Here is a 12,279-nt window from a genome sequence, read left to right on the forward strand (position 1 = left end):
CTTTAAAGGAAAATGGTTTGAGGAAATTGATTGAAATTTAGCTTTGAGGAGAGATGATGAACTCCAGCCCCTGTGTGTTCACTTGGGTACTTGGAAAAACACTTGCTCCATCTCCAGGGACACGTATCCATGGAGGAGATGCAGGCAGTCTGCTCTGCTGCCTGGAGCTGTTAAAGAATACCTTGAGTAGGCTCAAGGGCCAGATCTTCGAGGGGTGGCCTCCAATCTGTCTGCATCAGTTTACTAAAGACCTAGAGTATCTTGATGAAATCCAACCAAAGGCTGAGGCTCAGTTCAGCTCCTTTGAGTGATAAAAGAGGGCTGCAACCTCGCATGATCTGTATGAATGTGGAACTGGGATTCATTCAGACCATCGACACGATGGGCAGACTGGGAGTCTGTGAATCAGCTTAAGCTAAAATTGCACAGGTCTGCTGCACGTAACACCCTCCACACCACGTCCTCAGTGGTAGAGGGGAGCACCTCTAAAAAAGCCCTTCACTGAGGGACCCTGCCACCAATGAGTGACAACAATGAAATGAAGGGTTAGTTGTATTTTGAGTAAAAATTGGACAATTGTGCAATGCAAGGTACAATCACTTTCTCTGTTCAGGTCGCTGTGACTGTAATTGGCTTGTCTCCTTGAGGTTGCATTGTCTCATGATGGTGAATAGATAGTGTGCGAAGCCAATTAAAAGCTAATTAATCCTAGGCATCACCAATTACCTTTAGCTGATGCTGTTTGTTAAGAACCGCACATGCTTTTTGCTTGGTTCCCTCTTATTAGTGATTTTCTGCTCCTTAATAAATACAACATTTGAACCAAAAATAGCAAGTTTAATATGTTCATTATGCCAAGGGAGATTGGTGACAAACACCTCGAAACATTTTGCTTTATTCATGGCGCTATGTGAATGCAAGTTTATTGGTGGGACGTTGAATAAGAGGTAGTGTTTACTTTGTCTTGCAAAGTCCTCCTAAATATACTAAACACCTGTAGCAAAGGGAGAAAATGCATTGAAATAATTACAAATAAATGTGATTACAAATGAAATATACCCAATTTTCAGAGGAATGCAAACTGTTCTTACATAAAACAATTAACAGACTCTTTCTCAGGGCATTGCCAGCGGTAAATAGAACATTATTTACGATTTCAGCCATACCTTTGACTTCTTTTTTCGGTTGCTAATCAATCTCATCCTCCTTTTGACTACTCTTTATTGTTTCTGTGTCAAGAGGAGACATGTGGCTTCCCATTTATGTTACTCACTGATCTATTCTCATTGCCTCTCATTTCCTTTTGCAATCTTCCCATGTACCTCTTATATTCAGTTTGGTTTTTGACTGAATTATGAACTTGACGTTCACCATAAGCCTGTCTTTGCAGTTTCATTTTCACATTTGTATCTTGATTATCCAGAGGACTGTAGATTTGGATGATTCCCATTTCCTCATCATTGAAATGTGTCTAGCGTCTACCTGAACCATCTCTTCCTTGGAGGTTCTACATTCTTCCTTCGTGATTATAGCTGCCATGCCAACATTCAAATCCACCTGGACCAGAGTTTTATAAATTACTGAAATTAGTGCTTCTCCTAGGGTTAAGATATTATCACCTTTGATTTTTCCTTTTCCACCTCAACTCCAAACTTAATCATTTTTATGATCACTATTTCCCAAATGCTGTCCCTATGAAACAAGCTCCAGTTGCCCCACTTTATTCCCCAAAATTAAATGCAGAGCTGCTGATTTTCTCCTTAGATTGGAAAGATGCTGATCGAAAAAACTCTCTTATAAACATTTCAACAATTCTTCCTCCCGCATGCTGTTCTTTTTGAAATCTGTATTTGAATAAATGAAGTCCTCCATTCCACTGGTCTGAAGTTCTTGCAGCTTTCTGTGAATTTGCCTGAAATTTGCCCCTTCACCCTCATTCCCATTGTTTGGTGCCTTTCCTACTCGGGACTCCTTTCTAACCCTCCCTCTCAGCACTAGTTAACATTCCCATGAGCACACTGGCCCCAGCCTGAGCAACCTAGGACAGCACCTTTATCTGTCAAATTGGCCCCAAGAATCCGAAATCCTCTCTTTTGTATCAGTTCTCCACAAACACTATGTTAGTGCTGCTAGGGACAGAAGAACTAGAAGCAGCAAGAGCCAATTCAGCCCCTCAAGCCTACACTGCCACTTATTATGAAATGCATTAGTGAATGCATTAATGCATTGCACTGCAAGCAATTCTGAGATTACCACCTGTAAGGTCCTCCTCTTTAACCTCCTCCTTAGCTCCTTGAACATTGTATGCATGACCTCAAGCCTTTCCTACCCACATCACTGGGTCCAACATGAACCGTAACCTCTTCCCTGCAAAATGTTCCGAATGTGTCCTTTACCCCGACACCATGGGGGCTCACAGAACTACCTATCCTCCTGCCTATTGACCCCACATGTTCACAGTATGTCTTTGTTCTTCTGTGTAACCATATTTTTTGATTAGATCCCCTACAGTATGGAAGCAGGCCCTTCAGCCCAACAAATCCACACCGACCCTCTGAAGAGAAACTCACCCAGACCCATTCCCCTACCCTATATTTACTCCTGCCTAATGCACCTAACACTGGGGGCAATTTAGCATGGCCAATTCACCTGACCTGGACTGTGGGAGGAAACCGGAGCACCCGGAGGAAACCCACACAGACACGGGGAGAATGTGCAAACTCCACATAGACAGTCATCCGAGGCTGGAATCAAACTCAGGTCCCTGGTGCTATGAGGCAGCAGTGTTAACCATTGAGCCACCGTGCCGCCTCCAAATCGTTTATCCCAGCGTTGGAGATATGCTTGAGACTGCACTGCCCTACGGTGTTGTCACCTCCACCGAAGGTTTGTTGGAGAGTATTAATGCCCCAAAGAGATTCCCACTTCCTAAGCATCCTCCTAAGTGCAGTGCCTATGGGATGAACAGTGTCTGGAATGCAGGCACCAGGAAATTCTCAGCGACCTCAGTTACCCCTCAAGCTCCAAAATCGATCCTAAAATAACAATACTTCAAAAATATATTGCAGCTTTAAATATGAAAATGTTCTCACAACTCATCTGTCTATCTGCTGAATCACTTGCTCTATATCCCTCGAGTTTAATTATGTCACTTCATGCTCTATTAAGCCAGTGAAATTGCTTCTATTAAGCATCGCTCTGTAACACATTAAGGCACGCCTCCTCAGCCTTAATGAACATAAAGCGGTTTCAATTGAAACAAAGGCACCACTGTAGCAGGTCAGTGACACTCTGATCCAGAAATGGAGTCTCTGTCACAGAAATGAAAGGAAATATCCAGGACCACTCGTTCTCCAAGTAAGAGCCTGTTATTCTGCTGGAACGACGCAAGAATTCCAGCTATCTCCGGATTTGCAGCTCAACAAAGTTGTCATGTTTGTGAAAACATTCCTCCTCTCTCAAATGCTTTCAAGTGGGATGTGAGACTCCTACATATTTTTTATATATATATATATATTTATAAATGATATGCTCTCAGCTCTGGGGTCTTTAGCTACAGCAACCTTTTCAATTTATGTCAAGGTGTCTGTGAAAAAAATGCACCACAATAAGCACTGAGCTACCAATCCCCATGTACTAGAGATACAGATATATGAATTAGGAGCAGGCAGCACAGCTCCTTGACTTACTCTACCATTTCCTAAGATCCCAGCTGATCTGGTTACTCCACATTCGATTTGATTTGACGTATTTATTGTCACATGTACCTAAGTACAGTGAAAAGCTTTGTTTGTGAGCAATCCAGGCAGATCACAGTAAGCAATGACATATACACCATATAGTGAAAAAAGAAACTAAGACAGAGGCACACAGGTGACATCGCACAGTGCGTGCACCTGATATTCCTGATAACTCCTCCCCCCCCCCCCCCCACTACTTACCTTTTAAGGAACTGTCTAGCTGCCTCTGCCTTAAAAATACTTGAACGTTCTGCTCCCACTGCTTTTTGTGAAAGAGAATTCCAAAGACTCACAGCTATCAGCAAAAACATCTCCCATCGCTGTCCTAAAATGGCCGAACCCTTATTTTGAAACAGTGACCCCCTAGTTCTAGGTTCTGCCAGAACAGGAAACTTCCTCTCCAATTCTACCCTGTCAAGACCCCTCAGGATCTTGCATGCTTCAATCAAGTTACTTCTTCCTCTTCTAGAGAATTACAAGCCGAACCTCCTTCTCTGAACTGTTTCCAATCCATTTACAGCCTTCCTTAAATAAAGAGACCAAGACTATATGCAGTGGTCTCACTAAGGGCCGTGAAGCATGACCACACTACGTTTTGTATTCACTTCTCCTCATTTTAAACAATATCATTCAGAGACTCAAAGAATCCTTACAGTGATGAAAGAGGCCATTCAATCCACTGAGTCAGCACTGAGCCTCCGAACAGCATCTTATCCAGATCCACTCCTCCATCCCATCCATTTCCCACTGCTAATCCTCCTAGCCTGCACATCCCTGGACACTATTAACAATTTAGGTAAAAACAATGACTGCAGATGCTGGAAACAAGATTCTGGATTAGTGGTGCTGGAAGTGCACAGCAGTTCAGGCAGCATCCAAGGAGCTTCGAAATCGACATTTAGGGCAAAAGCCCTTCATCAGGAATAAAGGCAGTGAGCCTGAAGCGTGGAGAGATAAATTAGAGGAGGGTGGGGGTGGGGAGAGAGTAGCACAGAGTACAATGGGTGAGTGGGGGAGGGGATGAAGGTGATAGGTCAAGGAGGAGAGGGTGGAGTGGATAGGTGGAAAAGGAGATAGGCAGGTAGGACAAGTCCGGACAAGTTATGCGGATAGTTACTGAGCTGGAAGTTTAGACCTAGGGTGAGGTGGGGGAAGGGGAAATGAGGAAACTGTTGAAGTCCACATTGATGCCCTGGGGTTGAAGTGTTCCGAGGCGAGATGAGGCGTTCTTCCTCCAGGCGTCTGGTGGTGAGGGAGTGGCGGTGAAGGAGGCCCAGGACCTCCATGTCCTCGGCAGAGTAGGAGGGGGAGTTGAAATGTTGGGCCACGGGGCAGTTTGGTTGATTGGTGTGGGTGTCCCGGAGATGTTCCCTAAAGCGCTCTGCTAGGAGGCGCCCAGTCTCCCCAATGTAGAGGAGACCGCATCGGGAGCAACGGATACAATAAATGATATTAGTGGATGTGCAGGTAAAACTTTGATGGATGTGGAAGGCTCCTTTAGGGCCTTGGATAGAGGTGAGGGAGGAGGTGTGGGCACAGGTTTTACAGTTCCTGCGGTGGCAGGGGAAAGTGCCAGGATTGGAGTGTGGGTTGTTTGGGGGCGTGGACCTGACCAGGTAGTCGCGGAGGGAACGGTCTTTGCGGAAGGCGGAAAGGGGTGGGGAGGGAAATATATCCCTGGTGGTGGGGTCTTTTTGGAGGTGGCGAAAATGTCAGTGGATGATTTGGTTTATGCGAAGGTTGGTAGGGTGGAAGGTGAGCACCAGGGGCATTCTGTCCTTGTTACGGTTGGAGGGGTGGGGTCTGAGGGCGGAGGTTTTTTGGAGGGCATCTTTAACCACGTGGGAAGGGAAATTGCGGTCTCTAAAGAAGGAGGCTATCTGGTGTGTTCTGTGGTGGAACTGGTCCTCCTGGGAGCAGATCCGGCGGAGGCGGAGGAATTGGGAATACAGGATGGCATTTTTGCAAGAGGTAGGGTGGGAAGAGGTGTAATCCAGGTAGCTGTGGGAGTCGATGGGTTTGTAAAAAATGTCAGTGTCAAGTCGGTCGTCATTAATGGAGATGGAGAGGTCCAGGAAGGGGAGGGAGGTGTCAGAGATGGTCCAGGTAATTCCCGCACCTCCGCCACCCCAGCTATGCCTGTATGGGTCCCAGCTATGCCTGTCTCTTTGTTGGCTATGTAGAACAGTTGATCTTCCGTAATTACACCGGCACCACTCCCCACCTCTTCCTCCGCTACACTGATGACTGCATTGGCGCCACCTCGTGCTCCCGCGAGGAGGTTGAGCAATTCATCAACTTCACCAACACATTCCACCCTGACCTTAAATTTACCTGGACCATCTCTGACACCTCCCTCCCCTTCCTGGACCTCTCCATCTCCATTAATGACGACCGACTTGACACTGACATTTTTTACAAACCCATCGACTCCCACAGCTACCTGGATTACACCTCTTCCCACCCTATCTCTTGCAAAAATGCCATCCTGTATTCCCAATTTCTACGCCTCTGCCGTATCTGCTCCCAGGAGGACCAGTTCCACCATAGAACACACCAGATGGCCTCCTTCTTTAGAGACCGCAATTTCCCTTCCCACGTAGTTAAAGATGCCCTCCAACGCATCTCGTCCACATCCCGCACCTCCGCCCTCAGACCCCACCCCTCCAACCGTAACAAGGACAGAACGCCCCTGGTGCTCACCTTCCACCGTACAAACCTTCGCACAAACCAAATCATCCGCCGACATTTCCGCCACCTCCAAAAAGACCCCACCACCAGGGATATATTTCCCTCCCCACCCCTTTCCGCCTTCCGCAAAGACCGTTCCCTCCGTGACTACCTGGTCAGGTCCACACCCCCCTACGACCCACCCTCCCATTCTGGCACTTTCCCCTGCCACCGCAGGAACTGTAAAACCTGTGCCCACACCTCCTCCCTCACCTCTATCCAAGGCCCTAAAGGAGCCTTCCACATCCATCAAAGTTTTACCTGCACATCCACTAATATCATTTATTGTATCCGTTGCTCCCGATGTGGTCTCCTCTACATTGGGGAGACTGGGCGCCTCCTAGCAGAGCACTTTAGGGAACATCTCCGAGACACCTGCACCAATCAACCAAACCGCCCCGTGGCCCAACATTTCAACTCCCCCTCCCACTCTGCCGAGGACATGGAGGTCCTGGGCCTCCTTCACCGCTGCTCCCTCACCACCAGACGCCTGGAGGAAGAACGCCTCATCTTCCGCCTCGGAACACTTCAACCCCAGGGCATCAATGTGGACTTCAACAGTTTCCTCATTTCCCCTTCCCCCACCTCATCCTAGTTTCAAACTTCCAGCTCAGCACTGTCTCCTTGACTTGTCCGGACTTGTCCGACCTGCCTATCTCCTTTTCCACCTATCCACTCCACCCTCTCCTCCTTGACCTATCACCTTCATCCCCTCCCCCACTCACCCACTGTACTCTGTGCTACTCTCTCCCCACCCCCACCCTCCTCTAATTTATCTCTCCACACTTCAGACTCACTGCCTTTATTCCTGATGAAGGGCTTTTGCCCGAAACGTCGATTTCGCTGCTCGTTGGATGCTGCCTGAACTGCTGTGCTCTTCCAGCACCACTAATCCAGTACTTTCTCCCCACCCCCACCCTCCTCTAGCTTATCTCTGCACGCTTCAGGCTCACTGCCTTTATTCCTGATGAAGGGCTTTTGCCCGAAACGTCGATTTCGAAGCTACTTGGATGCTGCCTGAACTGCTGTGCTCTTCCAGGTTAACTAATCCAGAAACTATTAACAATTTAGCATGGCTAATCCACCTAACCGGCACACATCTTCGGACTATAAGCTATTCTATAAACTTTCCCAATTAATTTTTGTATCTGCATATTAACTTTTGTGATTCATACCCTCGGGCCCCCAGATGTCTCTACATCTCAAGCCTTGCAACCTCTCAGCATTTAGATAATATGCTTTTTAACTCCTTCAAAATGCACAGATTCACATTTTTCCAGATTATATTACATGTTTCAGATTGTGCTCCACACATTTAACCTTTATAGCCTGTGTCCTCTTTATAACTGACTTGCCTGCCTTTCCTTGCATCATCAGCAAATTTCGTAACCATGCCTTCTGTCTCTTCATCCAAATCATGGGAAGTGTTGAGGCCCTAGCACTGATCTCTGTGGCATACCATTTGTTACCCCATGCTAACATGTTACCCTCATACCCTGAAGTTTTATTTTCTACAATAACCTTTGACATGGAACCTTATCAAATGTTTTCTGGAAATCCAAGTATTGTTAGTCCAGTGGTTCCCCTTTATCCATAGCATATTACTTAGAGTCATACAGCACAGAAACAGACCCTTCAGTCCAACCAACCCATGCCAAACAAAATGCCAAACTAAACTGGTTCCACCTGTCTGCTCCTGGCCCATATCTCTCCATGCCTTTTCTATTCATCTTCTTATCCAAATGTCCTTTAAATGTTGTAACTGTGCCCGCATCCACCATTCCTCATTCAAACAAGTTGCCCGTCACGTCTCCTTAAAACCTCTCTCCTCATCCTAAACATATGTCCCCTAGTCTTGAAATCCCCCATCCGAGAGAAAAGACACCTGCCAATTACCCTATGATTTTATAAGTCTCTATAAGGTCAACTCTCAATCTCCTACACTCCATCATGGGTGGTATGGTGGTCTAGTGGTTAGCACTGCTGCCTCACAGCATCAGGAACCTGGGTTCGATCCAGCTTTGGGTGACTGTGTGGAGTTTGCTCATTCTCCTAGTGCCTGCATGGGTTTCTTCTGGGTGCTCTGGTTTCCTCCCACAATCCAAAGATGTGCAGGTTAGGGTGAATTGGTCATGCTAAATTGCCCATAGTGCTAGTGCATTAGTCAGGAGTAAATATAGGATAGGGGAATGGGTTTGGATGGATGATTCTTTGGAGGGTCAGTGGGACTTGTTGGGCCAAATGGCCTGTTTCCATACTTTAGAGAATTTAATCTAATCCAGTGAAAAAAAGTTCAGCCTTTTCTTACAACTCAAACATCCTGGTCAATCTCTTCTGAATCCTCTCCAGCTTAATAATATTCTTCTTATAACAGGATGACTAGAACTGGACACAGTAGTCCAGAACATCTTCAAATAACTCCAATAAATTAGTTAAACATGATTTCTCATTTACAAAACCATGTAGACCCTGAAGTAGCACTGATTTGAGAGTGGATAAAGCACTGTAACAGCACAGGAAAACCACAAGTTGATTGACTGGTGAGGATTGTCACTTTGTGTCCCTTCCTCCCAAGTTTGGAAGTTAGTTAAAGGTGCTAGGAAATTAAAACGTTATTTTTTTTTCTGGAAATAAAACGAAAACAGCTCCGTTGTCCTTCTTATATTTAAGTGGCAACAGAAGGAGAGAGGTGAGTAACTAATGAGTTCTAATTTTCGCAGGTGGTAAGTTTTATTAATACTAAATGAAGATTTTGCATCAGTACTTACTATGGAAAAGGATATGGAAGATATAGACTGTAGGGAAATAGATGGTGATATCTTGAAAAATGTCCAGATTACAGAGGAGGAAGTGCTGAATGTCTTGAAACGGGTAAAGGTGGATAAATCCCCAGGACCTGATCAGGTGTACCCGAGAACTCTGTGGGAAGCTAGAGAAGTGATTGTTGGGCCTCTTGCTGAGATATTTATATCATCAATAGTGAAAGGTGAGGTGCGGAAGACTGGAGGTTGGCAAACGTGGTGCCACTGTTTAAGGAGGGTGGTAAAGACAAACCAGGGAACTATAGACCAGTGAGCCTGACCTCGGTGGTGGGCAAGTTGTTGGAGGGAATCCTGAGGGACAGGATGTACATGTATTTGGAAAGGCAAGGATTGATTAAGGATAGTCAACATGGCTTTGTGTGTGGGAAATCATGTCTCACAAACTTGATTGAGTTTTTTGAAGAAGTAACAAAAAGGATTGATGAGGGCAGAGCAGTAGACGTGATCTATATGGACTTCAGTAACGCGTTCGACAAGGTTACCCATGTGAGACTGATTAACAAGGTTAGATCTCATGGAATAAAGGGAGAACTAGCCATTTGGATACAGAACTGGCTCAAAGGTAGAAGACAGAGGGTGGTGGTGGAGGGTTGTTTTTCAGACTGGAGGCCTGTGACCAGTGGAGTGCCACAAGGATCGGTGCTGGGTCCTCTAATTTTTGTCATTTACATAAATGATTTGGATCGAACATAAGAGGTATAGTTAGTAAGTTTGCCGATGACACCAAAATTGGAGGTGTAGTGGACAGCAAAGAGGGTTACCTCAGATTACAACAGGAACTGGACCAGATGGGCCAATGGGCTGAGAAGTGGCAGATGGAGTTTAATTCAGATAAATGTGAGGTGCTGCATTTTGGGAAAGCAAATCTTAGCAGGACTTATACACTTAATGGTAAGGTCCTAGGGAGTGTTGCTGAACAAAGAGACTTTGGAGTGCAGGTTCATAGCTCCTTGAAAGTGGAGTCACAGGTAGATAGGATAGTAAAGGAGGCATTTGGTATGCTTTCATTTATGGGTCAGAGTATTGAGTACAGGAGTTGGGAGATCATGTTGCGGCTGTACAGGACATTGGTTAGGCCACTGTTGGAATATTGCGTGCAATTCTGGTCTCCTTCCTATCGCAAAGATGTTGTGAAACTTGAAAGTGTTCAGAAAAGATTTACAAGGATGTTGCCAAGGTTGGAGGATTTGAGCCACAGGGAGAGGCTGAACAGGCTGGGGCTGTTTTCCGTGGAGCATCGAAGGCTGAGGGGTGACTTTATAGAGGTTTACAAAATTATGAGGGTCATGGATAGGGTAAATAGGCAAAGTCTTTTCCCTGGGGTGGGGGAGTCCAGAACTAGAGGGCATAGGTTTAGGGTGAGAGGGGAAAGATATAAAAGAGATCTAAGGGGCAACTTTTTCACGCAGAGGGTGGTACGTGTATGGAATGAGCTGCCAGAGGAAGTGGTGGAGGCTGGTACAATTGCAACATTTAAAAGCCATTTGGATGGTTATATGAATAGGAAGGATTTAGAGGGATATGGGTCGGGTGCTGGCAGGTGGGACTAGATTGGGTTGGGATATCTGGTTGGCATAGACGGGTTGGACCGAAGGGTCTGTTTCCATGCTGTACATCTCTATGACTCTATGACTCTATAACTAATAAATAGGGAAAGCTGCAAAACATGAACACATCCTGTTCCATGTGGGATCTCCAGGACATTTCTTGTAGATGACATTACATGCAGGAAGTGACATCAACTGCAATGTTTTGAGCTTTGAGCAGCGGCTGGCATCATGAGTTTGAATGCTTTGTGGATCACATCAGCGATGAACTGGGTGACTAGCAGACAGTCAAGAGGAATAGGCAGGTAATCTAGGGGAAGTCCCCTTAGCACTTTTCATTCAGTTCTGAATACTGTTGAAAGTGGTGGTTCATCTTGGAACTGTAGATAGAGCCAAGGCCATAACTGTTCAGCTTTACTACAGAATAGGAAGGAGACTGCAGGAGTAATAGTGATAAGAGAATCAATAGTTACAGCAACAATCAGGTACATGTGAGGTGCAAGAGCGTGAGCGGGTAAACAGCTCGTGGTCATGGCTCAGTACCAATGACGATAGAGAGAGAGAGAGGTGACTTGCAGTCAGGATTTAGGGAGCTACCATAGGAAATGAGTAAGAACAACATCAAGAGTTATTCTTGCTAATACCTCTGGCTTATTCCCACCAGCTTATGCAAGTATAGAAATAGCAGGATAGAGCAAATTAATGTATGGTTGGAGAAATGGCATCGGAGCAAGGGGTTGAAATCGTTGGAATTTGGGATCTTGGGCAAGATGGGACTTGTGCAGGAGAGACAGGTTGCACTTAAAAGGTAAAGGGATCCAGGTGTTAATACTAGAGAGCAGTACCAAGGTGCAGAAAATATTGGGAGAGACAGACAGTACTAGAGTCATGAATAGTAAGGCATTAGATGGGTTCAGCGAAAGGAGAAAGGCGGCAATGTCTAAATTCAGGTTACAGTGCACGTATATGCATGTGGGGTGTTTGCTTCATAAGATCAGTGAGTTACAGGCACAGTTGGACATGTGAAAATTCAATGCTGTGACTCTAAAAGTGGCAGGACAGGGTATTAAACATCCCTGGATACAAGGTGTTCAGGAAAGATGGAAAGGGGCAGGATCGAATAAAAAATGTCAAGAGAGAGAGTAGACAGAATCTAATTGACTCTTATTATGGAATAAAAACAATGTAATTACATTGCTTCATAGAACACTAAGTAAATTACAGAAAGGTGCAAGAATTATGGATTGCCCATAATAGGCACTTTAATTACTGGATATTGGCTGGGCTAGTAATTAGATTCTAGATTAGAGTAGTGCTGGAAAAACACAGCAGTTCAGGCAGCATCCGAGGAGCAGGAAAATCGACGTTTCAAGCAAAAGCCTTTCATCAGGAATAGAGGTAGAATGCCTGCAGGATGGAGAGATAAATGAGAGGAGGGTG

At 45.5% G+C, this 12,279-nt stretch overlaps 1 protein-coding gene across 5 annotated transcripts in view; it reads right to left on the minus strand.

Annotated features, from left to right (window-relative positions):
• ldlrad3 (low density lipoprotein receptor class A domain containing 3) overlaps positions 1-12,279 on the minus strand; it is a 98,173-nt gene that overhangs the window by 6,813 nt on the left and 79,081 nt on the right. The window lies entirely within an intron of this gene.

Source organism: Chiloscyllium punctatum, chromosome 22 (assembly GCF_047496795.1).
Source record: "Chiloscyllium punctatum isolate Juve2018m chromosome 22, sChiPun1.3, whole genome shotgun sequence".
In the NCBI taxonomy this organism is placed as follows: domain Eukaryota; kingdom Metazoa; phylum Chordata; class Chondrichthyes; order Orectolobiformes; family Hemiscylliidae; genus Chiloscyllium; species Chiloscyllium punctatum.